This window comes from Gallus gallus, chromosome 9, assembly GCF_016699485.2.
Source record: "Gallus gallus isolate bGalGal1 chromosome 9, bGalGal1.mat.broiler.GRCg7b, whole genome shotgun sequence".
In the NCBI taxonomy this organism is placed as follows: Eukaryota; Metazoa; Chordata; class Aves; order Galliformes; family Phasianidae; genus Gallus; species Gallus gallus.
Genome location: NC_052540.1, coordinates 16,388,484 through 16,415,609, shown reverse-complemented (window position 1 = coordinate 16,415,609; position 27,126 = coordinate 16,388,484).

The following is a 27,126-nucleotide window of genomic DNA, read 5'->3' as shown; positions in this document are numbered from 1 at the left end:
TGTCTACACAGCTCAGAAAAGAGTAGTGAATACAGCGTGAAAGTTATACTTGCAGTTACAGTAGAAATGTATGTTTTGTATATGGAAAGCTTAAAAAATGAGCATGACCTTTCCAGGTGCCATCATTATGATTTTAATAGTAGCACAGTATTAGGGTCCACTACGAAATTTTTTATTAAAGATGAAGAATCATCATAGGTAGGAATTTCTCTTGTCTGATATAGTAAGTGTTGTAATAAGCACTGTCACAGAATCATAATTGCTCAGGTTGGAAAAGACCTTAAAGATCATCAAGTCCAACCACAACCTAACCATACTACCCTAACTAAAAACTCTCCGCTAAATCATGTCCCTGAGCACCACATCCAACTGGTGTGAAAGGAACATTATCAGTCCCAGAGAACATTTTAAAGATGAAGCCTAGCAGAAGTAATGGAATTTTGAATATTTCTCTAAACTTTCTTCCAGTATTTGTTCTGAGAGAACATGTTTTAATAAACGTATCAGACAGAACTGGGGAATACACCAGAAGTCCAAACAGAGTCCTGAGGGCTTCAGAAGAACCTGTTGAATTTTGTCTTCACACGAGTAGAGTTTTCCCAATGAAAATGCTTCATTTTAGCTGACATATGTCAGACTGTAGGATATTAAAAACAATAAAAAACATGTGAAAAGAAACCAAACTGTCAGACATGGTTGAAAGTGAGGTTATGAGTTTTCTGGCTATGTAGATTATCTTTGAGCTTGAGGGTTACAGTACTTAGGCAGTTTCCAGACTCTTCTACTTTGGATGCTATTTTAGACTTGTATCCTATTTCCTCTTATGTCATTTCCACGTGCTGCGTGATCCAATTTGTATGCTTTATGGTCCTGTTTGGTTTGTGATGCCTAATTTTCAGATTGCTATCCTAATATCCTTGAATGTTGTTGTTTTATATTGGCACAACTGAACAAACTACAAATGTTTTAAAAGCAGATTCAATAATTGAATGCCAACTTTTATTGGATGTTTAGGAAATTGTTATCGTTTATAGATGGTAGTACCAGCTGGAGGGGGGAAGCAAATTATTGGGCAAGAAAAGGCCTGTCAGGGAGAGTAATGAGTTAGGAACTGGATAAACAGAAGGCAAGTGATGAAAACAGTGACTGGTAAGATTCTTGGCAAGAAATGAGCGGTAAGTTGCAGAAAACATTTCACACAATGGGATGGACCGATTGCTCAAGTTTCTGTGACTGTGTGGCCTGTCACCCTAGATATCCTCCAAATCCAGGAAGACCAGAGAAAATAGAAAGAATTTTCTTCTGCTGTCTTCATATGCATTTTAGAAGGAGTGTTTTTTTAATAACATTTAAATAGTAAGTAAATGTTATTTGATAATCATCTGTCACTTCATCTGAAGAGTAAAAAATGCTTCATGCTTGAGCTGTTGGTGTGTCATCACTTTTTCAAATTATATCAAGTATAAATAAATTATATTACTTACAATAAGATGCAGTTTTTGTTTTGCTGCAAAAGATTAAAATGAAAGTTAGTGGTGTTGCTTGAAGAATAAAGATGTGGGATTCGTCTTAGAACCTTACCGTAGAGGCAGAATGGTAAAGCAATTAGGTATTTACCTAGTATAAACATATGCTGTAATTTGTTTTGAGAGCAATATTACTGAATTGAAGGAATATTCTTAACTTTAGGATAATGTTTTCACGGTAGTGGTATGCTTTTGCTCAGAATTTTACTAATTAGAGCTGAAGTAGTGGTTGTATTGTCAGGAGCAGCAGCTTCTTGTAGAAGATACATATTTTTTTAATTAGTTGGTCTCCACCTCAACTCCCTGAACTCGCAGTATTTGCACTGTCAATTTTGTGGCTCTAAAGCATTTTCAGTCAGGTTGAAACCAACTCTGACTCTCACCATTGTGTTGATTTAAGAGAAATTACATCATCTATTGTTGCGTAAATGATTGAGCTGCAATTGTTCTCCAGGAGGCAAAATAATCCAAGGGACTGATTGTTGTATATCAGTCATAGTCACAGCGTACTGGAAAATATCTTTGCCTTAAATGAATTATTCTTAAAAGTAGCTTTTGTGCAATTAAAACATTTTATCCTGCTTTCCCCAGACCGTGGTGATTGCGGCAGGTTAAACTTCTTCAGGTTAGCAGGGTTTCTTGGTGAGTCTGGAGATTCCTGGATATTGTTCCTGTTCATAGATGTTCTTGGGGTGAGCAGAAGAAAGAAGTGAGGAAATAAGTCAGTGTGGAGGTGAATCTGAGATGTGATGGTTTTGTGGGTTGAAGGCATTTGGTCTCTCCCCTGGCCCCAGAGGTGGTGACTGTATTTACATTGTTCCTAGCAGTTATTTATCCATACTGCTCCTGAAGCCCTATTGTAGTGGAGAATCTGCAGTGCTCAGATGATCTAGGGCAGTGTTTTGCTGCTCCTGCCATGGGGGAACATTCTCAGTGTTTAGCCTACCTCATTGGTGCAGCTGCTGCCACAAGCATCTGCTCTGGGTGCCCTGGCATGGAGAACAGATCCTAGGCTGCAGCAAAAGCAAGTGCATTTGAGGACAGTCTTCTCTATCCATACCCTCTTTTGAAAAGCAACCTCAGTTCTACCTTCCTGTGTTTTGTAGACTTTGGATTACATGGTGGGACTTTGGAATATATCAGTAATCATCATTACCTTGTTTTTGTACATTAAATTTCAGGAATAAGAAAAAACACACTCTTTTTTGCTATATATTAACCAGAGTGATGCAGTCTCCTGGAATGTTTTGTTTGGAAACCACAGCTACTGCAGAATTGTGCAATACAGCTGTCTGGCATGATCTGTGGGGAAAAGCAATGCAAGAATGTCCCATCAGAGTATCGCTGAGAAAGTTCTCCTTCATGCATGGGCAGCTGCAGTGTCTCTTCCTCTTGCTTTTTATTTTGTAATCAGCAGAACAATAGAAGCCTGCCAGTGGCTTTAAGCACAGTCGTTTGAATACTTTGATAAGCGTATATCTGCTTTGGCTAAGTAACAGCTACATCCTTAGTGCTAAATCCCAGTGACACCGAGAGGAGGTGAGTTCAGTGGCAGGAGATAGCGAGGCCCTGACTCTGCACATGTAATTATGGAGCAATTGTGCAATTATGGAGCACCCTTGCTGAGCCCTCTCCAGGGCACGTGCAAGCACAGGGTGGGCAATAGTCTTCTCTGAAGGTCCTGAGGTCTGCCAGGTGGCCCTACAGTGTGAATTCTGAATGATAAATATATTAGCAATAAATAAAGCCATCTCAAAAACAAAGCAGCCTAGAAGTCCACCATACCAAGGGCATTTAAAAGCTTTGGAAGCATGATGTTTATGTATTTACACCTTAACTACTTGATTTTCTGTTTTGCTTTATGTTCTGTGGTAAACAGTTAACAGAATTGTGTTGTGTTATTTTTAGAAACAAGAAATTCATCAAAGTAACCACCCTGTTGAAAAAGTAGGCTGAAAATAATCCAGCAGAACACTGAGTAATATTACTCCATAACAGCACCAATTAATGTTTTAACTATGTGTGATATTTTTATGTTTTATTGAGGTTAGTGCTCTGCAAATACTCAATATTATGTTGACATACAAGATTGTAGAATGCAGGGTAACCACTTGGTGAGGTCTCTGTTAGCTAAAACTACACAGCAGTGCTGCATTCCACAGGTAGGAGATAGCATTAATAGTTTCTTAAATTTTTCAATAAAATCCTTCAATGTTTCATCAAAGTTACATTGCATAAACTTTCTGTATCATTTTCCCCTGTACTGGCCAGTTCTGGAGAGACCAAAGAAATCAGAAAATTAAATGAAGGGCTAACATTTGAGTAATGATAATTGCATCTCATTAATCAACAGTGTGGTGTACACAATACAGTGGCACATTTTTCTCTTTCATTAGAATTTTTGCCTACTGAATTGTTTACCTGTAGAAAGCTGGCTGCATTACTGCTGGAAAGTCAATTTTAACAGCACAGCACTAAATGGTGACCTGACAGATTTTAGGAAACATTTACTTCTGTAAGTCATCTCTGTGTCACTGCAAAGCCAAATAAGCTGAAATGTTTTTACGATGTGAAGTTTGGGACAAGGAGATGTTAAAGGCAGTCAGTAGTTCAGTTTTATTGCCTCTGTTTGAGAGAGATTAACTGGTTTGTAAGAGAGCTGCTGCGGTCGGTTTTGACAAACTGCGTTCTAGGTAACCCAGGGAGACTTCCCAGAAAGTTGAGTGTTTCTTTGTTCCCAGATATTACGAAAGGGAACCAGCAAGGGCCTCTGGCTAGAAAGCATGAGCTGACCTGCAGTATTGGAGTGCAGGAGGTCAGCCATTTGATGTGGGATATATCTTCGGGCCATTCGAATAGCTTCATAGCTGGGTCTCAAAATGTGACTTCCTGCAGTTGTGACCCACGGACCTTTCAAGTACAGTGGAAGTCTTCATAGATCAGTCATGCAGCTTCCAGAACTCTCCAACTTCATTTGCTTCTCAGCTGGTTTTCTGGTGGTTGAAACATTAAGACAATTGTCCAACGTTTTTCTTCTCCTGTGAAGTGTGTTTTATTAAAATATATATTTTGTAAAAGTGCAATAAAGCAGCTCAAACTTTTTCAAGGCGAGACAATACTTTGAAAAATGGTTCCAAATCTCTGGCCTCAATATATGAATACTAATTGTATCTTATCTACTGTCGGTTATTGAAATCCCAACCAGTAGGAAAGCTAATCTGACATCTCCATTCACATACACCTTCTTTTGAGCCTCTTTACAATTCAGCCAGTGTTATCAATGATTAAATATCCCAGTCCCTACAGTTTTAACCTTTTTTTTTTTTTCCCCCAATCCCTTCACTTTCCTTTTTGGTTGTTACTTTCAGTTAGCAAACGGCTCATTTTTGAGTAAAGACATTGTGAAATTCACTTAAAATGTCTGTTTGAAGATTTTATTTAAAAAAATCTCTGTGGACGAACTCTGTCCTTCATTACAACAATAGAAACCCTCATTGTCTTCAGTAGTATCACTCCAAATTTGTACGAAGGTTAAAATTAGAACTAAAAGATGTAAAATACATTTGAATGTGTGACCCATCAACTGAGAGCATCACAGGTGTTTGTTTTCACTAGGGCTCATTTTGCTCACAGCAAAGATGTAATTATTGAGACCATTAGGTAGCAGCATGCAACCCTTGGAGAGATCAAAGCAGATAGACCTGTGTTACTGAAATCACAGTTTGACCCTGTTAGTACAGCAACAGTTAAATCTTTATGCAGTTTGTTTGCATTTTCCAGAGTTTACATTTCTGTGGTTTTGTGCAAGTTATTACTAAATGAATAGTTCTTCTCTAATGTCACTTTTAGTTTTCAGCTTCGAGGAAATCTTGAAACAAGTGCAAAGCCAAATTGTCCAAGGCTTTCTTCACTTTATATTCAAATCACAAATCCAGGCAAGTAGGTGTTGCTATGAATGAAAAAATTGCTGCTGTCCTTGGACCTTTGACCAACTGGTGTTAATTCGCAGTGCTGAACGCAACGAGCCATATATTATCTGATTTTGTTGACTTTTTGTGCAGTGCTGATTTATTTACTTACTTTAAAGCACCCCTATTTTTATAATATGGCAGTAAAGACAGGAATTAAGTCGAGCAGAGAAATTACAGCTGAGACCTTATAAAGGAGCAGATACTTGACTGCTGTATAGGAAAGCAAGGTTTTCTGTTTCTTTGTGATGACTCACTGTATGTCAGATAATGGAATCCTATTAGTGCCAGCAGAGGAGTACTAAGAAGGTCTGAGTGTTTTATTGGAGAAATGGAAAAATGAGGGCATAGAAGGACAAAAAACAAAACAAAACAAAAAACCCCACAACTTTTGAGAAATACTAGATGAGGCCTTTGTTCATTAATTAAATTTAGCAGTGAAGATGAGGGCTGGCAAAATGTTGAATTTGGGCTTTGTCCACTGCGTGTGTATAGTCTGCGTGGAACAGGGAAGAATTCCACTGCTTACAAGCAACTTGAAATGGGTTAACTTACAGCAATCCTGCTAATCTATAGGGGGTTTGTTTGTTTGTTTGTTTTAGTATTTTCACTTCTTAACCAGAAAGCATCAAAGTTTGGGCTTCAGCCCAGAGCTTTAGGAGCCAAGTCGAAGGAATTTTCTTTGTCTTCCATCAGCTGCAACTCCGCTCTTTCCATGGGATTTCTCTTCTGTCTCCATGGGACATGGGCAGAATTTTTGCCTGTGTAAGGATTGCACACCCGGTGTTATCAGCTGAGTTTTTTCTCTCTGAGTTTAGAGAGATTCTTAGTGTTGCCCTTCATGACTCCAGATGCTATGACTTGTTAACGTGACATTATGAGATTTTATTTAATGAAAGTAGTAAATTTTTTCATCTTACTGGTTTTTGACTGGACATAATCCTTAAGGAACTGGTCCTGAGGATGCCACAGGATTTCTTGTGAGCCGTAAGAAAATTGCGTGTCTTTTGATGGACTTAGGTCATGATATTTAAATATCAAGGCAAATATTTCTTATAAAAGAAACAAGTAACTGAGTGTCAAAAGCCTTGGCTGGTGTAAGTGTTGTAGATCCGTGTAACCATAGCAGTTGAGTGCAAAGGATCTAAATTTAGGATACTGAGAACAGGATCCAAATTTGCATTTTGGTATTGGGTGCACATGTATGCTATTAAACTGCAGTTTTCCACATCTATTTGCATTTTGCAAGTCTAAGAAATACACTTGAGGACAGGCTTGAGCAGCCAGACTACAGTCAGGCTTCCTACAGTAGCAGAGGAGACAAATGCACTCTGCTCTTTCTTATCTGTTTTTTTTTTCCCTGCTTTTTCCCCTCCATCTGTAGCTGTATGTTTTTTTCTCTGTTAAAATATAATGATCACTGCCACAGATTACAGGGCAGGACTCAGGGAAATGATTTTAAGCATCCCAAGATAATAAGGAAAAAAGAAATTTCTTTAAGAACAAGTAACAATTTACAACATTTTGTAGAAACTTGTGATTTGAAAATTGCTGATCACTGATAAACATGAAAATTAGGATTTTTTTTTCCTCCAGATGTCTAGGAATTTTGCATTTAGTTATTACTTGACACATGTTCAGAAGTGTGCAATTCAGACACTGGCTCGAGACATCACTGGAAGCAGATCCAAGTTGTCATGTTTCATTATAGCTATTGAACTATTGCAAGCATGCTATTATGCGGTAATGAAAGGGGTCTTCTCCTGCTCTTTTCAACTTGCAAATCGAGGAGAGATACCATATGTCATTAGTCTTTGGCACAGATTCTGGGGAAAGGAGTTCTCAGAAGGGCTTAAATATGTCTGTGAGACCTTTTCCATTGGAAGAAATGAAGGAAATGCATTTTGGTCTAGCTGAACCTGAATCTTATACTAAAGCATTTAATGGGTACAAATAATTTAAAATACAACTTCAGTCACAATTTGCTTTTTGGAGAACGATACAGGTTAAGTTTGTGCTGACCTCTGAGGATAGGATTTGGCTGTATGTGGATCTATGGAAGGAGTAATGCCCGTGCTGCTGTTATCCTGCTGGTTCCCTGCTGGACACTTCTGGGCTGGGGGTACTGGACCACGGCAAACACCTGGACAAGATCTCAGCCAAAAATTAGGCTCTCTGGATCAGATGTTTGGCTGGTGCTTTTTTCATCGTTGGTGTATGTGGAAACAAATTGCACTTGTGAAAGTAATATGTAAATCACTGTGGAATTACGTTCAGTGTCTGGGACTGAGGTCTGACCTAGCTGCCTTTCTTTAGCCTTACTGGCGTTTCTGTGCTTGTTTCAACTTGCCAGGGTAATAATGTCTTCAGTGACGCACTGTATGGCCATGACTCAAGCAATTTAAATCTGGTCTTCTTGAGAAGTCATTTGAACAGCTCTGTCATTGCAAGGCTGTTTTCAAAAATTGATATGGCATTTATTTAATTGGCAAAGTACGCATAAAATGAGTGAGGAGTCTTGACATTCAGTACACAGAACTTTCAGAAAAGCAGATTCCTCGTTAAGGATGCATTTGTTCTTCCTTTGTTCTGTTTGGTTCTCTGTCATGAAATCTAGTTTTGCAGGATAAACATGCCTTCACTAACTTAATTTCCTTATGATATAGCAATGTATTACTGTTGGTAGAAGATGTAATGGTAAGCTAATCTCTATTCGAGGTTTTGGGTGAAGGCAGAAGTACCGTCGAATTCTTTCAGTGCCTTCTCTCACCTGCTAATGCCCCCAGATACCTATGTACCTATCCACAAAAGTAATAACTTTGTAAATGCACTGGGTAGGTTCTGCTAAGTGGGGATGCATCCTGAGGAAACATCCTGTGGTTTCAGCCATCTGAAACACAGCCAATCCAGATGGGGCTTGGAAAAGTACCAAAGCTGCATTGAAATCTTAACTAATAATGAGATAATGAGGGACGATTTTGTGGTCATGACCAATGAAATTTTACGCTGAACTTGCTAGAAACACTGCTTTTATTACTGATGGTCTGCAATTTCAGAAATGGGCAAATGCTGAGTTCTTAATGCAGACTCTATTATTAAAAGAAATAAAATTGCAGCTTTATGGCCTTTTTGGTTTTGCAGGTTTACGGCCTTTTTGGTTTCTTTTTTTTTGGATTTGGATTGTTTTTCGTTTATCTTTGAAAATAAGAAGTGAAGCCTCAATAGAATGCAGCGAGAGAGTGGTGTTCTCTGCAAGAGTCTATTTTTGAGTCCTTTAGAATCTGCAGAATAGAACTTTTGGGTGAGGTCCTCGATATGGGACCTGCCTTTTGGAGCCAGACTAAAAGCTCATCTTCCCTCATACTGCTTTCCCTGAGAAAGACTGGCTAGTAATGGATTCTTAGTGAAGACAGTGATTTTAAAAGTTCCTGAGATGCAGGTTGCCTCTGATCCAGCAGGTTTGTTAATACTTGATAAGCATATTTTCCCACATTATTTTTTTTTTAATCATTGTTGGAGCTAATTTGTATTTTAGCTTCTGGAACATACTATAGCACTGACTTCAACAATGCATTGTGCATATGGACTTGCTTAAGAGAGGCCTTTGTGGGTTCCAAAATTGAACGAAAAAATGAGGGCCAGATGCACAAACGTAGATAGAATTGACTTGAATAAGGGGAATAAACACTGAAAGAATAGCAAATTTATTTTGGCCTATGTTACCAATTGTATTATGAAGGAATATTAAACAGCGAGTTGAAGTATTTGCAAGACAAAGATAGAATTCAGTAATTGGCTGTGGTAGCACAGGATGGTCCAGAACCACTGTGCATCCTTGTATTTCTTAGCAACTTTTTTAGATTAAAAGAAAAAGAAAAAAAGCGTAGAGGTAGGCAATTCATCCTTGCTAGTAACACTAGTGGTTTCATGTGTCATTTAGGTGTCTGTTTCCTGATATTACTTTCAAAAACATTGGAGAATTCTGCACTATAGTACTATATCATGGGGATTTGTTTGACTCGTGTTAGAATAAGAGGGAGTGCCTCTATTTGTATTAGCTGGAGCAGGATTGTGAACTATTATCTTACTTTGTTATCTGAGCTAGGAGTGTACAAGGAAGTTTCTTCTACTAATGGTTGAGCTGCTCTTCAGATAAAGCCCTCCACAGGATCCCTGTAGCCCTAATTAATCAGCTGTTAAAACAGTAGATGATAGACAGGCTTGCTTTAAGTTCGAATTGCCTGCAATCAGAGATAACAGGTGAGTCCCATTTGGCAGTGAGATATGAAAGTAGGAGAGTGATCTGTTATCAAAATGAATATGGCACTCAAGTCAAAATTGAAGTTTGCAGAAAAAAACAGCAGAATAAAACGAAGGGGAATCTTTTTTTTACTTGGAGTGATCAAAATACCTTTACTTTGGTATTTTAGACAGCTCTGAATCCATTTTGTAAATGTTTGCACTAAGAGCACCCATTATCAAGACAAATTTATGCTTCTGGTGAATATTTGCTACTCTGGTAATAATGCTAAAATTGTTGGCAAAGAGTGCTAACGGCTTTAGCAATTAGTGCTCCCACAGTGCATGCCGGTGGGCAGCACACCCAAGCAGCATGCAGGTTGTATGTGTGTGGTTCAAATTAGGAACTGAACGTGCGTCTTTCTGGGTCACTGCCTTAACCATCAGGCTGTGAAGTAATGTCTGTACTCACTCTATGGTTAATAGGTGATGCAGAATAGTGCAGCAGCGTGGAGGGAATGTTGTCCCAGTAGTTGGGTTGCTTACCTGGATGTTACAGCAGGACATAGAATCGTGAATCATAGAACGGCTTGGGCCAAGGCTTTCAGTCCCTATGCTATTGGGTTTAGAGCCACAAAGAACAACCTTTTTCTCTTCTCACATTCAGCATTAAAAGTTGAAGAGATTGGATGGATGGCAGCAAACTTTTTGGGTAGTAGGTGCCTGATCTGTTTTAAAATGTGTTTCTATTATTCACTCATTTGCATCACGCCAACCATCAGAGAAATCTCAGGACTGATGTCACTCTGTCAGTTGCTGCACAAGTAGTGATAAAATTGTTCTCTCAATCTATATTCCAATTACATTTTAAATTCTTCGGATATAACAAGAAGAAAGATATCAACTTCAAAGGCAGTGTGCAGAGAACCTGAAAAATGGTATCCCTCTCTATAAACCATCATATTCCTTTTGTATCTTTTTTTGGGAATTTCTGATAGTCCTGTGTTTCCAGGATGAGGCACAAGTGTTCCAGGAGTTCTCCTATGACAGAGATACTTTTCTTTGACTTTTCTGTATGTAGCTGTAAATATTCTTCTGTTGACTTCATTCTTTATTCTCTTTATTTTCAAGATGAATGCTCATCAGTGCTTCAGGAATTAAATTACCAATGGCTTCATACAGAGGAAAGCAAGTTTGTCACCTGTCATGTAATAATCACAAATAAGGCAGCAACCTTTTTTTGAGAGCCTACACCCTAGTATTTCTTTTAAAGTGCTGCAGACCTCAGTAGATACCTTAATTACGGTTGGAAGTCTCTGCAGTCATGGTCAGTGCGTGTAGAATTACTTTTCCTTGCTGGGATTCCTGCACCATTGGGACACGGAGTTCTGTTTTCCCAGTTCATCATTGACTGCCATTCTTTCTTTTGCTTTCCATACTCAAAGTCCTAGGGTAGGGATTTTGTATTTCCCAGTCTTCATCCCAGCTAGTGTCTTGGTACTCCTGCTCTTGTAATTGATACTGCTTCACATTTTTGAAGGGCTGTTCAGCTGTCCTTGTAGTCTGGAGGCATGTTTCTGTAGCCTAACCCTTCTTTCCCTCTTGAATCTTTTTTGTAAGCTCAAAATACATATTCTGCTCACTTAAATCCCTCACTGTCTAGGAGGTTATATAGGTTTCCAAGATTTCATGTGCATACCACTGCTTACAGCTCTGAGTGAAAAGTTTGTGCTTTTTTTTTTTTTTTTAAATCACTGGCAAGCCCTGTCCCTTCTGCGTACTTTCATTCTGTTTTTGTAATGTTCTCATCAAATACCTCTTTGTGGCATTCCAGTATTTTAGATGTTACTTTTAACAATTGAGTTTTACTTGCCACTAATTTTTCATTTAAGAAATGGTAAGAAAAAATAAGTTTTAACTTGGTTTTCCTTTTGATCCCTCTGTGGTCAGTGCTCTGTACTTATTCAGGTCTTCATTTTGCTGTGTCCTTGGGTTTACTTCTGAAAACCCAGCATCCTGGTGGTCACTCCTTTTGATGCAGTCTGTTCACTCTGTTTCAAGGTGCTGCTTGGCCCCTTAGATAACTGTGCTGTTCTTGTAGTGTCTCTCTCCAGGTTAGCTGCTTCCTGCATGCATTGCGTACCACCTGGTGGGTAATAATACAAAAGTAGTTAATGTTTCTAAAATCAAACTCTTTGTGTTTCTTTCTTTTTTTTTTTTTTTTTTTCCCCAGAAAACTCTTTACAAAGCATTGCAATTTATTTACTTCTGCTACAGTGGCCATGTGTATGCAGACCAGGTCAGTGAAATAGACAACTTTCTTCCCAGTAGGAATTCAAATTCAATATTGATTGCTGCCAAAGGAACCCACAGCTGTTCAGGGCCAGATCAGCAGGGCATGTACCCATTTAGCAGATTTTCTCACCAGTCCAATGTGCGCTACTCCCAGATATTGCTGACTAGATTTTCAACAACCCTCCTTTTCTAGGGATCCCATTGGAAGCAGAACAGTGACTGTACAAAAGTCATCCTGTCTTAATTAATGTGCAAAAAAGGATATAATATGTGCAGATCACACTTCTGTGAGCCCACATATGTGCAACTGATGTAACATCCCCACTCCCATCAAACCTTTGGAACAGATTTTTTTTTTTTACAATGATGGGTTAAATAAATAAAGAATTCTTCCAGGTACTCATATTTTACCTCTGTTTTAGTTATAAATCATAGAATGAAGCAGTGACACTTGGAATTGTAATGTTCCTCTTTATATATCTAACCATTAACCAGACACGTGTGCACACGTGTACGTGTGCGTGCACATACACACACAAGCTGTATTAAAGACACATTAAAAGAAACACTTCCAGCACAGGGATTTAGCTGTGTGAATCCCATTAACATTAATGGGAATTGTTCCCCTAAATCCCCATGTATCTCGTTAAAATATACCTATTAGTGACAGGCTGAAGCCTACAAAACCCAGCAGTTTCCAAGTTAAAACTGAAGCTTCATCATTAACCTATCCCATTGTGCCTAGGTAATGCAACACCCTTTAACTTCTCAAATTCAAAGCTATCTTTTCTCCATTGAACTTAAAACAAATCTTGTCTTGTTAATACAATAGGTTCTGCTATAGTTAGCCCACTCAGTAACTCTTGATCATGTTAGAAATGTTTTCCCTATCTCTCAACCAATACCATCTATAAAGAGTCAGTGTTTCCAAAATATCTTTGAAACCTTTAAGAGAAATTGACTATAAAATATAAATGGACTAATGCATTCTTTAATTACAGATCAGAACGTTGAGTTATGACATGGTAAACTATGAGGTACTGGATTATTGTTCTTGGGATTTTTTTTAAATAAAGATACAGATTGACACCCAAATCACTCAAGAAATGGATACCCAAAGGAGTCAGATACAGATACACAAAGAAAAGTTTATTTATGGTAGCTATTTACAGTTGTGCTGATGGCAAAAAGAGATTTTAAAATGAGCACCCCAAATTCTAGACGGTAGAGTTGTATGCATTTTGGACATCATGAGGTTGTATTTGTGAATGGTGACAAAGGTCCCTGTTGTAATGGTGTAGCGCAGCAGAGAGATGACCAAGCTAAGAGTAAATAAGCTGGCTCAGCTATGAGCTGCCTTTCCATAGTGCTGTGTCTGAGTTACTGGAGAGGGTGGATGTAAGGGTAGGTTAGTGTGTATGGACGTCTGTACGAAAGAAAGATGGGTTGTTTCTGATAACACGAGGCTGCTCACTCACCACTGGCTGTAGGTATAACAAAAATCTATGCTTTTATACCTTTGATAACAGTATAACTTTTTCAGCTTTTGATAGGAAGCTGAAATAAGGAATGTCTGCCAAAGCAATATCCACAGTGATGCACCGGTAAAGTATTTAAATCATAGACCTTCATCAAATATTATTTGCTCCCAGTTTAAGAGCAGAGATAAAGGTCTACAGTAAGTTCTGTGCTTTTTTTCTGCCTTTTTAAAATTTTTTTAAGTAGAGCAGAGTACAAAAATAGGCATCTGTGCAACCTCATTGCTGTTGTTTTCATTTTTCCTGCAGTGGAAACAGTCCTTCCACCTTTGGGCTGGAATCAGTGGGTGAATATATCCTCCCATACAAGCAAAAATTACTGTAATTACGCTTTATGTATGTGCTTATTTCCCTCTGCCCTCCCCCAGTGCAGACCTCTGATTTACTGCATTACAAATAATATTTCTGGCTATAGGTCCCAATTGGTCCTTGTTAACCTGTGACCAATACTCCTGGTCTCAGTGAAATGCGGTTCATGCAAGACCTGGTACAGGAGTTTGTTCAGCCAGGAAGAGCTCTGGTAGGGCTTCTTCCACTAGCTTAATCATTAACAATAAGGAGTGAAATGAGTCATCCTTACTTTATTTTTAATTAGAGCTGCAGCGAGCTGAAGCACTGGATAAAGAGCAAATTAATATTTAGATATAAAGAATATTTGTTTTGAACATTGTATTTTAGATATGATTAACAAGCTTAATATAAAGTTTTGCTACTGCAATCTCACTGGAATATCTCCATTGACTCCTGGATGAAAATAATACATCTGCATTTTATACACCTTTAGAATTAATGTCATTTCCAGCCCAGAACATTCCTGTACGAAACAAAAGTTCTAACAAATTATGCTTTTTAGTACCCGGGACCCATTCAAAAAACATTAATGCCTTTGAAATGAGGAATGAACCCAGTGCCCAGCTGAGCTGCAGCACCAGCCCTTGCCACGGCAACGTTGCAGTCTGTGCTCTGCTAGGTGATGGTTTAAAGGGAGGTCATTTTTGGGGTGTTTTGGAAAGCTGAAGGAGTGAGTGCTGTTTGCCATTTTGCTACATCTAGATGAATTAAAATCTTCTGTGGAAACTTAGTTGTGTTATTTCTTGCCCATGTTGTTGCTCATACAGGAAAATCCAACTCATTCTGCTGTATGCTTGGCAATGTCGGTGCCTCTGTCAGCCTGGCCACAGCCGCTCTCTGCTCCCCCTCTTTTCTTACCCATATTTTGATTTGTCCCTTGCTTTGAAATTTTGTTAGAGCAGAAAATGTCCTGAGAGTTCTGAGATGATATCCTTAATTTCATCTAGCTGAACCATGAGGAAGAACATCACACTGCCTGTAATATATGCATGGTATTTATTTCTCAGGTGCTGTTACTGTTCCTTCCTACAGAAGCACTGAACAAGTAATGATTAAAACCTGTTCGCAGGGTGGGTGCATTTTTAGCTGATCTTGCACTGGGATTTCTTCTGCATCCCTAGCTAGTGGGTGGGAGGACAGCTTGTGATGGAACAACCAGGGCAATGATGCTAAAAGGGTAGGAAGCAAGCTGTGCTGGGCCAAGGACTTGGGCTCTGCAGCATGTTTCAAAGCGGCACACAAAATATTAATCACACAGTCAGGTGCTTCTTTCTGCACAGCCTGAACACAGCATTCCTTGTTCTGCACGCAGGCAGAGTCACGCTCCTCATCAGGTATCTGCAGCTCAGGTCAGTATGGCTCCAACAGTACCTTTGCTGAGAGGGCAGAGGGTCTTTGGTGGGAGCAGGGAGAGTGCCCGTGCCCAGGCAGTCTGCCTTGTTCCTTCCTCCTGGGGTGGCTGGGAGAGGAGCAGAGGGGACAGATGGGCTGTGTGTGGCTTGTAGTGGCTTCGTGCAGTGTGTGCCAGGGCACTGTGAGGGGCTGCAGCAGGCTGGTGGGGCTTGAGCGCTGGATGACGCCCCAGCCTGGAGGCATGCAGATGCTCTCTGGACTCCTTTAGGTTGCAGGAAATTTGACATTTCCCCTCATGGAGAATAATCTTGAGAGAAGGACCCGCTCCAGAAATTTTTATGCAGAGTGTAACATAGGTAAATAATACTTTCACTGAGATAAATGCAGGTAGGAGCAGGTCAGGATGGGGCAGACAGATTGATACAGAAGCTGGAGAAGAGTGAACACTAGGATAGCTAAGGGAAAGAATTAGAAATGGAGATGTCATACTTGGTGGACAACACTTGAAAATAAGTACCCTTATGCTGTGTAAAGGGATGAAGAGAAGGACAGACTGAGGGGAAAGAGTTGCAGATCCATCAGGTGGGTTGCTTACAAATCCAGCGGTAATTTAGAATTTTAAAACTCACTGGTAGAAATGTGAAGGGGACTGCCTTTGTGTAGAACCAGATATTGTCTGGTTCCTGACGTGGGATTACATCTTTTGCCCTCTCTCTCTCTCTCCCTTTGTGACTATTAGATGTTTTCATAGTAAAATCCAAATTGTTGAGTAGCTGAAAAATTATATCCAAGAGTATCCAAGTAGTGATTATATATATTACTGTAGATTTTTATGTCTGCTTGTAGGTATGTAAGCTTTTTGGATGGAGTTTGAAGGCCGCTTTCAAAAAATCACTTGGTTTCCTTAGTTCTCCACTGGCTTGAATTGCTCTAAATGAGACCAGTATTATTGCATTTGATCTTGTAATTAAACAGTGTAATTCATATTAATCCATTAAGTAATTTGGCTAATTGCTTTTACGCTGATTGTATCTTAGCCTTTTTTCTTTTAAATTATTATTGGAACCAAGCAGTTATCTACTGAAAACCAGTAAGTTATAAGTGAAGAAAAGATCTTTCTTCTGTTTTTTTTTTTTTTATTATTAGGTTCTTTGATTAAAAATTGTTTTAAAATATAATCACAGAAGCCCTGATTCAGCAAAATGTTTAAGCATGTAATTCCAATGCTATTTAGTAAACTTTGGGACTTTCCGGCACGAATGATGAAAAGCCAGATTTTCCTCAGAACTGAAAGCTTTCCAATCCAGGGAAGATAAAGGTAGTTTCATGCTAAGCAGAAGAAATTGGCTTTATTCCTGTTTCCATATCGCTGGCCTACAGTGAGTAACCTCAGTGAGTTACTCATCCCGAGTCCCCATCTCCTCCTGGTGAGCAGTTGAGAACATTTGCTTCTTTCCAGGTAAGGGTATGGGCCAGTATCAGCTGTAAACTGTGCTCGAATGCATGAGGCTTAGATGACTAACAGGGAACGACAAATAATGCACAGCAAACAGTTGGCTTTACAATCACTGTTTAAGTTGAAATCTGTTTATGTGTATTCAGATAACATTCATTCATATGAATACGTTCACAGAGATCTGGCTGTGAATTGTGAGAGAACCTTAAAGGTTCTCTTATATTTAGAAAGATGGGTTCGCAGTTCACACACTTGAGTGTAATTGGACTTACTGCAGTCCAATGCAGTGACCTTATTAAGGTCATCTGTGTAAGAATACCCAGGATGCATGTGCCCCAGTGAGAAATTCAAAAAGGACTCGCTTGGTGCAGGGAATCCTTCTTTGTGTATTAGTGGCACTGAATTACTGCCTTTGTCATAAGCATGGAACCTACCTGACCGTATAGGAAAATGCACACATTCAAATAAACAGTGGTGTGAGAAATCAGAATGGATGAGAATGTGTAAGCTAATTCTTGAGGGTGAAATAATTTCTTGATAGGTCTGCCAGAGTTCAGGATTTTCAGGTTGCTCACTTGCCAGCCTAGAAGAGCAAAAAGGAGAGAAGGAGTAGCACGAGGTTTGTCAAGCTTCAGGAGATGGCAGATAAGTCCATGATGCTTTGGTGCATTATGCTGATTTTACTGTCTCTGTGCTGTTTGTTTTTGGTGTTCAGTTTAAATAGTTGCAGCCACAAATGTGTTTTATCGTTTGTCATTGCCTTCTTGTCATCTGCTTGCTGTGCTACAGCTGGACTTGGTCAAATTCTGCTGCAGATCCCTTGTATGTATGAGAAGTGGGTGCAGTTACCTCAGCTCTGGTGGAGCAGGCAAGAGCTTTGGATGTGCAGGTGGAGATCTTGCAAAATGATGTCATTCTGCAGATGTTCAAACTTCAGCTGCTGAGCACAGATGCAATGAATTTACAGCAGTCTCACTGATTACCAGCCCTACATCCCTGTGGGCCATTTCTGTGCCATGCTGTGTTACTGATCTTGCTATTGCTGCCATATCCTAAGGAATGCATAAATCAGATAAAAATTTACCATACATTTCATGGATGTATATTGCTGCTTTATACACTACCCTCTGTTAACAGTTACACTGGTGCTATCATGACATTTTTGAATCACGCCTTGCGATTTTCTAATGCATTTCATTCTTACTCCCAGGTCTGAACTGACCCAGGAAGGCAGGCTTTCCTTACCCTTCTTTTTATCTTTTTAATAAGTGCAATTGTGTACTCTCGGGCCTATTCTTTGTAGTATTTCTGGTAAACTGTAGTTGGATTAGACTTACTACCTATGGCCTCATTTTGTCTTTTCATTTCTATATTCTAGCACTAATTACTAGTGATGTGATTAATGTTCCTCATGCCTGGTAGCTTTGTTCTTTTTGGTCTTGAGATGATGGTAATTAATCCAACTTTGAAAAAATATTGCAGTTCTGATCAATGTCACATTTCTAATTATTTTTGGAAACCAGATACTATATAAAAGCTGAATAATTAGAGATATATTTATGCAACTATACTTATAGAAGCAGTTGGTCTAAGTATCACCATCAGAGGTACCAACTGTATGTAAACGGATGACTGTAAGTGATTTGTGATTACATTTATTACATATAGGATTAAAGTACAGGCTAAACTTCCTGTTCTTTTTTTCATACAGTGGTAGTGAAGTGTTGTTCAATCTGAAGGAAAAAAAAACCCTAAAAACCACAAGAATTTCTGTTCTTTAAAATTGACTAGTTCAAACACATTTTTAAAACGTCTTTTAAATACTTGAAGTAGGTCCAGGTTTTCCTGTATTGATGCCCTCTATCGTGAGTGTAAGATTGCAGACTGGATTACTTAATATCAACCATATAGAATTATGTTCAGCTGGTGAAGAGTGCCTTGATTTTGTTTGTTTGAGACAAGGGGAGATCATGAGGTACATAATAGCAGATGGGGAGATGGTAAAGAAACGAGTATGTTACATGCAATGCATGCTGGTCACATCCCTTACTGTGCTACTGGAAGGTGATCAGATAGGACAATGGTAAGGGCAGTTCAGGAACATAGCAGAAAAAGAATAGATGTTACTTTCAGAGCATTTTGGTTTATCTTGCAATGTTTGTTTTCTTTGCAAAATCACTAATGGTCACTGTTACTGGAATTGTTAAAGTGACCTTTAAATTGCTTTACAAATATCGAGTTGTGGATGCAATCTACCTTTGCACAATAGTCAATTGTCCATCCCAACTTAAACAAAACAAAAAACACACCAGAGCATTTCAAAGTATTTCAAGAAAACTCCTTCGAGTATTTATTTATTTTTTTTAGGAGTATTTGCAGTTTTTTAGGAGCTTTGCAATAATGCCACCTTTTTTGTGGTCAGGAGTGATTTTTTTTTTTGGCATGAGGAATGGCTTATATCTTGGAAGGTAATAAGGTTTTTCTTTTACTTTTTTTCTCCTCAACTTTGACACTATACAACTGAGGCAGCATGCAATTTTCATTGAACTTTTCATATATCACACTTATACTATATCACACATATATCGCATGTACACGTAACTATATTTGTATGTCTGCATACATCTTTTAGAATAGAATAGAACGTATCTAGAAGGATTTACACAATGTAAGGCTGAATGCAGGTCTGCTCGGCCCATGTTTCTGATGTGGCAGCTCTGTCCCCTCATATATAGGTGTCTGTCCGCTCTCCTCTCGAGTTGTTAATTCATTCTTTCCCAACCCATCGAGGCAGGTCAGTTTGACAGCTAACAAACAGTAGCTCTTTGGTTCCTATGTGATCCTGAGACAGCCTTGAGAACACCTGGCAAGCAGTGCAGTGGGCACATCTGTGGGAGAGGCAGGTCAGACATGAAGGTGGAACCTTACAGCTTTTTCAGCAGAAATAAAGTGCTTTATATGAGCACCTTTATGCATGTATAACTCACAGTTATTCTACAGTGGCTATTCTAGTCCTTTAGTTGAATAGCACATTTGTGTACAGCTAAAAAGCTTGTCTCTGCCTAGGGAGATTTGCAGTCTTGATACCTTACTGCAACGTATACTAAAAGTCATTGCATTAAAGAGTTCTGGCAGCTTCTCAACCCTTTCATAATTTTTCAGATTGACTTCCTCGATTCTCAGTTGAAAATCTAATTAAAACGTTGATGTTGGTTGTGTAAATTAGGGTGAAGCTAGTTGTTAGTTGTTTTGTAAATATGCTTTCTCTATGTTGGTGTTATACTTTTTTTTTTTTTTCCATGGAAGATTCACTTCAAGAGAAGAGTTTGGATCTAAGTGGCCTCATACCTTTCTTACCTTCTGTGCATCAATACTGTTCTGTATTTTTCTGGCACTGAAATCCTGAACGATGCGACTGATATTTCAATGATGGCCTGACCCCCAGCTTGCAAGAATTAACCCAGACAAATGATTCTGATCAATCTCTCCCCAGCCTGAAGTTAGTTTCATTGTCTGCATCAACAGAGTTGATGTTAAGATCCTGCAGTGGACTCTCAACACCACTTGTGATAGGAGTTGTTAAAGCTGATGCCTACTTGTTATATTATTATTGCTGCTGTTATTTATTATTTACACAGTGCTGTTGCTGTTAGTGAGGCTTTACAGAAAATACAGATCCCTGACCCTGAGGGACCCCCAAGCTGATGCCGACAGAGTGTAGGAGAGGTGTCAAACAAAAGCCTGAAGTGCCTGGAGGGATTGTGCTTGTGGGAAGCATGAACATCAGTGTGAGTGAAGCACTGAGATGTGTTTGGTTACATAAAGTTCAGTTGGACTCATTTTGCTAGACCTGATCCTGATCTAGTGGAATGGCAGGGGCTTGAAATTAGGTGAACTTTTAATGTTCCTTCTAGTGCAAACCATTTCAGGATTCGTCTGTATGTGGGAAACTTCTTGGGATGAGACATCCAGGTGTGCTGTGTGTCCTGACAAGCAGTGGAGAAGGGTGTCACCCACCAGCCCTGCTTCTGAGGTGGTCTCCTGGGTCAGGAGAAGTTGTGGCATGTGGAGTCGACAGCTGCTGGCTGGCTCCAGCTCCCTGTCACAGCGTGTAGCAACACCTCAGCTTTCAGCAATCCTGCACTGGAGGTGGTCTAATGGGATGTGGGGCTGCCCCCAGAAGAGCTCTTGGCACCTCTCCATGGAGATACAGTGACGTTCCAGGAACCTCAGAAGGTAACAGATACACCCCTGACTAGACTGCTGCACTGCATACACAGAGTCTGGAGTTAGCCAGCCACATACCTAGTTGAAAGGTAATCTTTGTCTAACCGGAGAGAAAAATAGATTTTTGCTATGAATACTCAAATATCGTTAATATAGAATAATTTTCTTCCTGGTCTGTGGCGAAACCAAAATGCCTGTTGTAGGTGGGAACAGGATTTTGTTTACTGTGCTGGATCTTCTCTACCTGCTAAGGGTTCAGGTGCCCAGTCAGGTTCCTGTATGGCAGTGTAACTGTGCATGTGCCCTTTGATCCTTAGCAAATGCAAGGTAGTTTAACCTCTCTTGGTCAAGGCATAAAGGTACAGTAGCTGCAGTCTTGCTTGTGTTTTCCTGGATGCAAAGCAATATTTAAAATGTCTTCTGTATGGTAGGAGGTTGAATTGTGCCTTGAGGCAAGAGGCAGAATTCAGACCTGCTATAAGTCTATTGAATTCTACTGAAATATCTGCCTTTGCTGTTGTTTCCTCAGGCCTGATTTTGACCCGGAATGAGTCATAAGGGACTACGTTAACTTGACATAAATGTGCTTGTGTATGCGTGCCTATATAAGAAGGCACAAAAAGGTGTCGTTAGCATGGAAAAGAAAATGTGGCTAATTATTGCAGATCTTTTTAAAGTATGTTTGCAAGTGATGTGTTTTCAAAACAAACTAAGCAATAATTCATCAGCTTGTGTACCACATGCTGGCTAATGAATAAAGTCAGGAATCAGGAAGCAAATGTAAATATGGGGTCTAATTCCTAAGTGCCAAATTAGAAGTATTTTGTGCCCACTTTGCACAGGTGCAAGTGACAATGTAAGTTACAGAGCAGCTGGGAATCTGGTCCCACGGTCTGTTGTACTGTTCAAATAATTGAATTTAAAGTGTGGTTACTGCCCAACTAAAGCCTTTCCAACAGTATTGGTCCTAATTTCCCAACTCCAGGCCTAAGAGGAGACCAGGCCATTTCAGAAGAATGCCATTCAAGATTATCCTTTCAATTAGAATCCACAAGGAAAAAAAAAAAAAGCCAGTTCGTTGTATGGTGGCAGTTAATCTGTCAGGAGCAGATTCAAGTTTTGGCAAAGATCTGTGGTGAGATAAAACGAAAAAGCTGCCAATCAGCATTGTTTGCATGGGGAGGAGGAAGGGAGGGGAGCTGACACAACTTCTCCAAGTTAAATGCCAAGCACACCTACCTCGTTTTCAATCAGGCCATACGAAAACCAGGATATTTATAGCTGTAGTAGGCTCCAGTGCTCATTTACCCTGGGGGAAGTGTGTTCATTGCAGAAATGGATTCATAACAGCTAGTGCTCCTTCCTGCAAGGTTTTATAGTTTACTTGAGTAAGTACAGCATAACATGCTAATAGTTTTTAAATAAAGCACATCTAAACAATTGGTTTGCAGTGCCACATGATGTGCAGCTCAGTAGTGTTCTGAGCATTTCATCTTCAAGCTTTGGCTGCTTTCAAATGCATTTCTTTCCTCTTATCTTTGTCACCTGCATTTACGGCCTGGGAAGACATTGATGCCAATGTTAGGATGGAAACTTGATTAACTGACTAATTTTTTTTTAATGGGATTTAAAAATCTGCCTTCAAGTATGTTTTTAGATAGTTGCTGCTGAATGAAAATGGATGTTTATGCAGTTATTACCTGGGTAGGATGCTGCTTTTACTCCTGAGTCAGAAACAGGATACAAAATTTGTTTAAGAGGAGCCGTTAATAGATAAAAGTGACTGTGAGCCTTCATCTTATTCATTACCTGTCTCACCTATCACTTTTCTCGCAGGATCTGGATTCAAACATAGGCTGCTAAGATAAAATTAGACCAGATAGAAGTACAGTTTATGTGCTACACAGTGTCTTTGCACTGCTAGATGCCTATAAGGCAGGATTGCTGCAGCTGCTCTCTCCTTGCTGCTGGAGCAGAGGGGAAGGCAGATTAGTTGTGGCACCACTGCATGTGGCTGAGGAGGAGAGTGAAAGGCTTTCCTTCCCTGGGTTTCCCCTTGGTGACTTGAACACTGCTGTTATATTTTAATCCAAGAAACTTAGTGCCACCCAGAGCTCAATCTGGCTGGAGCTGCAGAGCCTGGTGGTGCCTGGTGAGGGGTGCTGAGCCTGCTGCTGCGAGATCCTGCCACCAGGCAGCCTCCATCTGTCTGTGCCAACTGTTGCCTCTGCTTCTTGCAGGATACTCATTGCTTTAGGGCGTGGCTTGTTCTTTTGGGACTGTAGGACTGGAAACTTCCTTCAGGGGTATCAAGTCTGCTCTGCTGCAACTGCAGGCAGCTGTGTGGTTTGTTTTATGTGTAGATGACATTTGGAGCATCCCTGGCTGGAATAATCTGACTAGTTTTGGTAATAAAGAGTACATGGCCATTTTCATCTTTAAATACTCTGACCCAGAGAGATTACAGATTCCTTGGTGTTCATTCACATTCTCGATGTGAGCATGCAGAACAGCATACTGGGTCACTAGGATGCTCTTAGAGCACATGTTTTAAGCGTCTATTTTCTCACAAGCTTCCATTTTTATCCTCTGTTATTTTCAGAACTTCATAGTTTAGGTATAAAGTGTTTCAGGGGTTGGATTTGCATCCTTAAGGAAACACGTTGTCAATTTAACAATGTACTAAGTGCGCAGCTGGCATGGTGCTCTCTTCTCTGGTTGGGTAGTTGCTAATGAGATCTTTTGAAGAAGTCAGCTGTTTGCATAAAGTGTCAAGGAAATGTGGGATAAACAGAGCTTTCAGATTTTGTCAGCCTCTTCACTGTTTTTAATTCGCATCCTTTCAATTTTTAGCCAATACTCCCCTGTAGCTGGTCAGGCTTGAATGAGTGAAAATTAGGTCGTAATGTCTTTATTTCCATTGAGTATCAGATAGGTTGGTGAATTTTAATTACAGTTTAAAGAAACATAAGGTAAAGAGGTTCCCACCTCTACTTAGTGTCCTGCACTTTCCTCCTACCTATGGCAGCTGGCATACTTACTTGAAATGAGGGAGCAGTGCAGCTGCAGGTCTTCCAGTGCTCACAGCCACACCAGCAGCAGCGTACTGCCTCTGCAAATCCCACATGGCTACTCTTAGAGAAGCCAGGGGTTATTGTTACACACCTCAAGACTGTAATTCAAATAAACTGCTGATGTAGTTCCTAAGTAGAGACAGCACTGTAAGATTTCTTATGGCAAATCCATTTTCAGTGGATAGAGAGAACCATCCATTCAAAATTTGGAGACCATTCCCTGTGCATGGTGTGCTGCTGTGGTAAAGGGTGTAAGTATACCCTTTCTTTACTCTTGTAGGAAAGAGTATAATAGACTTGACACTAGATACAATTTGAAATATTTCATCGTGTGGGTTTAATGACAGCTACATGTAAATCCATTCACATTCCAATATTGCTCAGATTTTCTAATTACAAATTGACTGCTCGTTTTGTGTTTTTAATTTCAAAGCTGCTATCTACTCTCTCTCTCTCTTTTTTTTTTTTTATACTGCCGTACAGTAAGATTGAGAAATTGAGTTGGCTAGGACTGCTGAGTAACCCCATGAACTAATGAAGTAAACATTTGCAACCACTGTGACATGGAAATCATCCAGCTCTCCCTGGTGTACACCTGCAGAAACCTGTGATTCACCTCTGAGTCACTCTGCAAATGTTAGCAGGGCAGAGCTGACAGCCATGTAGAGGGCTCACTCTGTTGCCAGATCTCTCCTTCTCCCCTGGAATAATGACATTAATGATGCTTCCAAATGGCTCACGGGGTTGCAAAATGAGAGATCTAAAAATCCATGTGGCAGCTTGATTTCCTAATAGGATGCATTAAGTAGGACATTGCATGTTTTACAGGCTGAAGTTGATTAGACAATAAGAGTTAAAATATGTAGCTAAAGTGGTTTGAAAAATAGGTTTTGGAAGCTCAGATCAAAGCTTTACAGGGGGGTGATTAGATAAATAAAATTTTAAGCCTAACTGAGCAAATAATTGCACATCCTCTGAAAAGAACAGTTCATAGGGATTGATCAAATGTGAGTCACCCCACGCACAGATGTCTTTCTAAGAATATTCCATTTAATTTTCTTAATGTACACCAAAAGCGAAGAGATACTGGTGCTGATCAGTGAAAGCTCTTGTTTGCAGAAGGAAAGGCTCTTTTAAAATGATAGAGAATGAAAATACCCTACCAAGTAACCACCAAAAAAATGATTCAGTTCCTGTTGTCTAACAGGGATAATTTCCTCTTTAGCGTTTTTTTTTCCCCTCCTCATTACAGAGCGTGGGCTTTCTGCTCTTTAGTGTGTTGGATCCACGCAGCACGCTCTCCAAGTGTTTACTTTAAAAGAAATGCAAGTCTTATTGCAGTCTTTCCTCTTAAGGGTCAATTTGTACTTTTCTATGGAAACATCGGTCAAGGGAGACAGAATAAATAGATTCTGAAAGTCCGTGAGATTCTGACTGTGCAAGATTGTTTCCCAAGGTAAGGAATGGGAGTATGAGGATGAAGTAGGAAAGAGTGGAGCTCATACAGGTTCAAGGGAGAAGGGAATCCCGCTGCGAGGACAGGTGTTCTCAGAGCGTTCCCTTTCCTCAGCTTGGTGTTCTTTGTGAATGCACGTGAGAGCTCCTGTCCTGTGTGTAGATAGGGAGGATACATTAGCATTGCAGAGAACAGCCTGACAGGATGCAAGTCTGACCTTGAGGACTTTGGCACATGTTCCATTTATTGTAAGAAAGGCAGAATTTCACCTTTGCCGTTTCTGATGGAGAATGAGAAATAGGGAACTTGGCTTCTTCTTGACCCATTCCTCAGACCTTACTCTGACACAGGGAGTGCTGATGGAGTGAAGATGGGGGAAAAAGTAATGAGAAAGGGATTATACAAAAAAACCCTAAAATCCTTAGAAATAAACTATACATGGTCCTGATACATACATCATTGTCATATTAAAGGTGTCACACAGATACTGGGTGTCTCACTGGTGGAATGTATTCCTTCTTCAAACACTCCTTATGTTTTGCTTTACATGTTCACTCTTTGAGTACCAAGCTGAGGGGGAAGATACATGAATCCAAGGAAAATGCAGTCTGCTTCTGTATTCCCCTATTATATTTTTATGTCTCTGCAGGTTGCAGTAGGCGTCTTCTGAACACTTCCAACAAGCCGACAGTCATAGAACTGGCTTGTCCATTGGAAGGTTAGAGTTAGTGATAAAATAATGGCTATTGAATTTCACTTTAATGAGCAGCTTGGAACCATGACTAAATCTTCTTGTTCTTAATAAAAGAGGGTACCTGACCTTCTCTCTTGAGCTCTTTTATTTCATGTAATACCTGATTTCTGAAGGCAGCTGATATTTTCTCACTATTCCCTCCATTCTCCCCCTCCTCCACCTCTGTGGAAAACTTCCATGGCATTAACTGAAACGTGATACAAGTGGGGTAGTTCAAAAATTGTCTTGTGGAGGTGCTGTGTAGGTATTGGTATGTCTTTGGCATCACTAGTGTGACTGTAAGTTCTAGGATAACTGACTAGACCACATGAGCTAGGAGTTGCAAACAGCTTTCTTATATACTTTACAGCTAATGTAGAAATATTCCTGATGGAGTAAAGAATGAATTTTGTAATTCTGAGTTTGAGAGCCATTTGTGATATCCAGTAGTGTGGGCGAGAGATAAATAGAGAGAAATGGGAGTGAAATTCCAACTTAATTTCCAGCCTTTGCATCTCTTCTGACTTCTATAATTCGGTTGATGCATCCATATTTAGCACCTACTTCTCTTCTGTCAAGTAGAGAGATTTAACTTCATCTAACACTGACTTGCTTTTATTGATGATTAGCACTGCCATTTGTGATGCATCCTAAAAACTGTTATCTTCCTACTCTCACATCTTACATCCTCTCTCATTTTGTTGATGTAAACATGTGATGTGTGTTCAGGCTTGGTCTTATGTGCAGTGAGGGTTAAAAGTGTTCAGCACCTGAAGATGGTAGTCTAATACTTTGGAAAGTCAGGCACATTATGTATCAGCAATTTCTCCTCAAAGTTGGGAAGTAAATTTATAGCTTCATATTTCTAAAAGAAAAAGAAAAAATTACTGATTCTGAATTAAATGTGTAG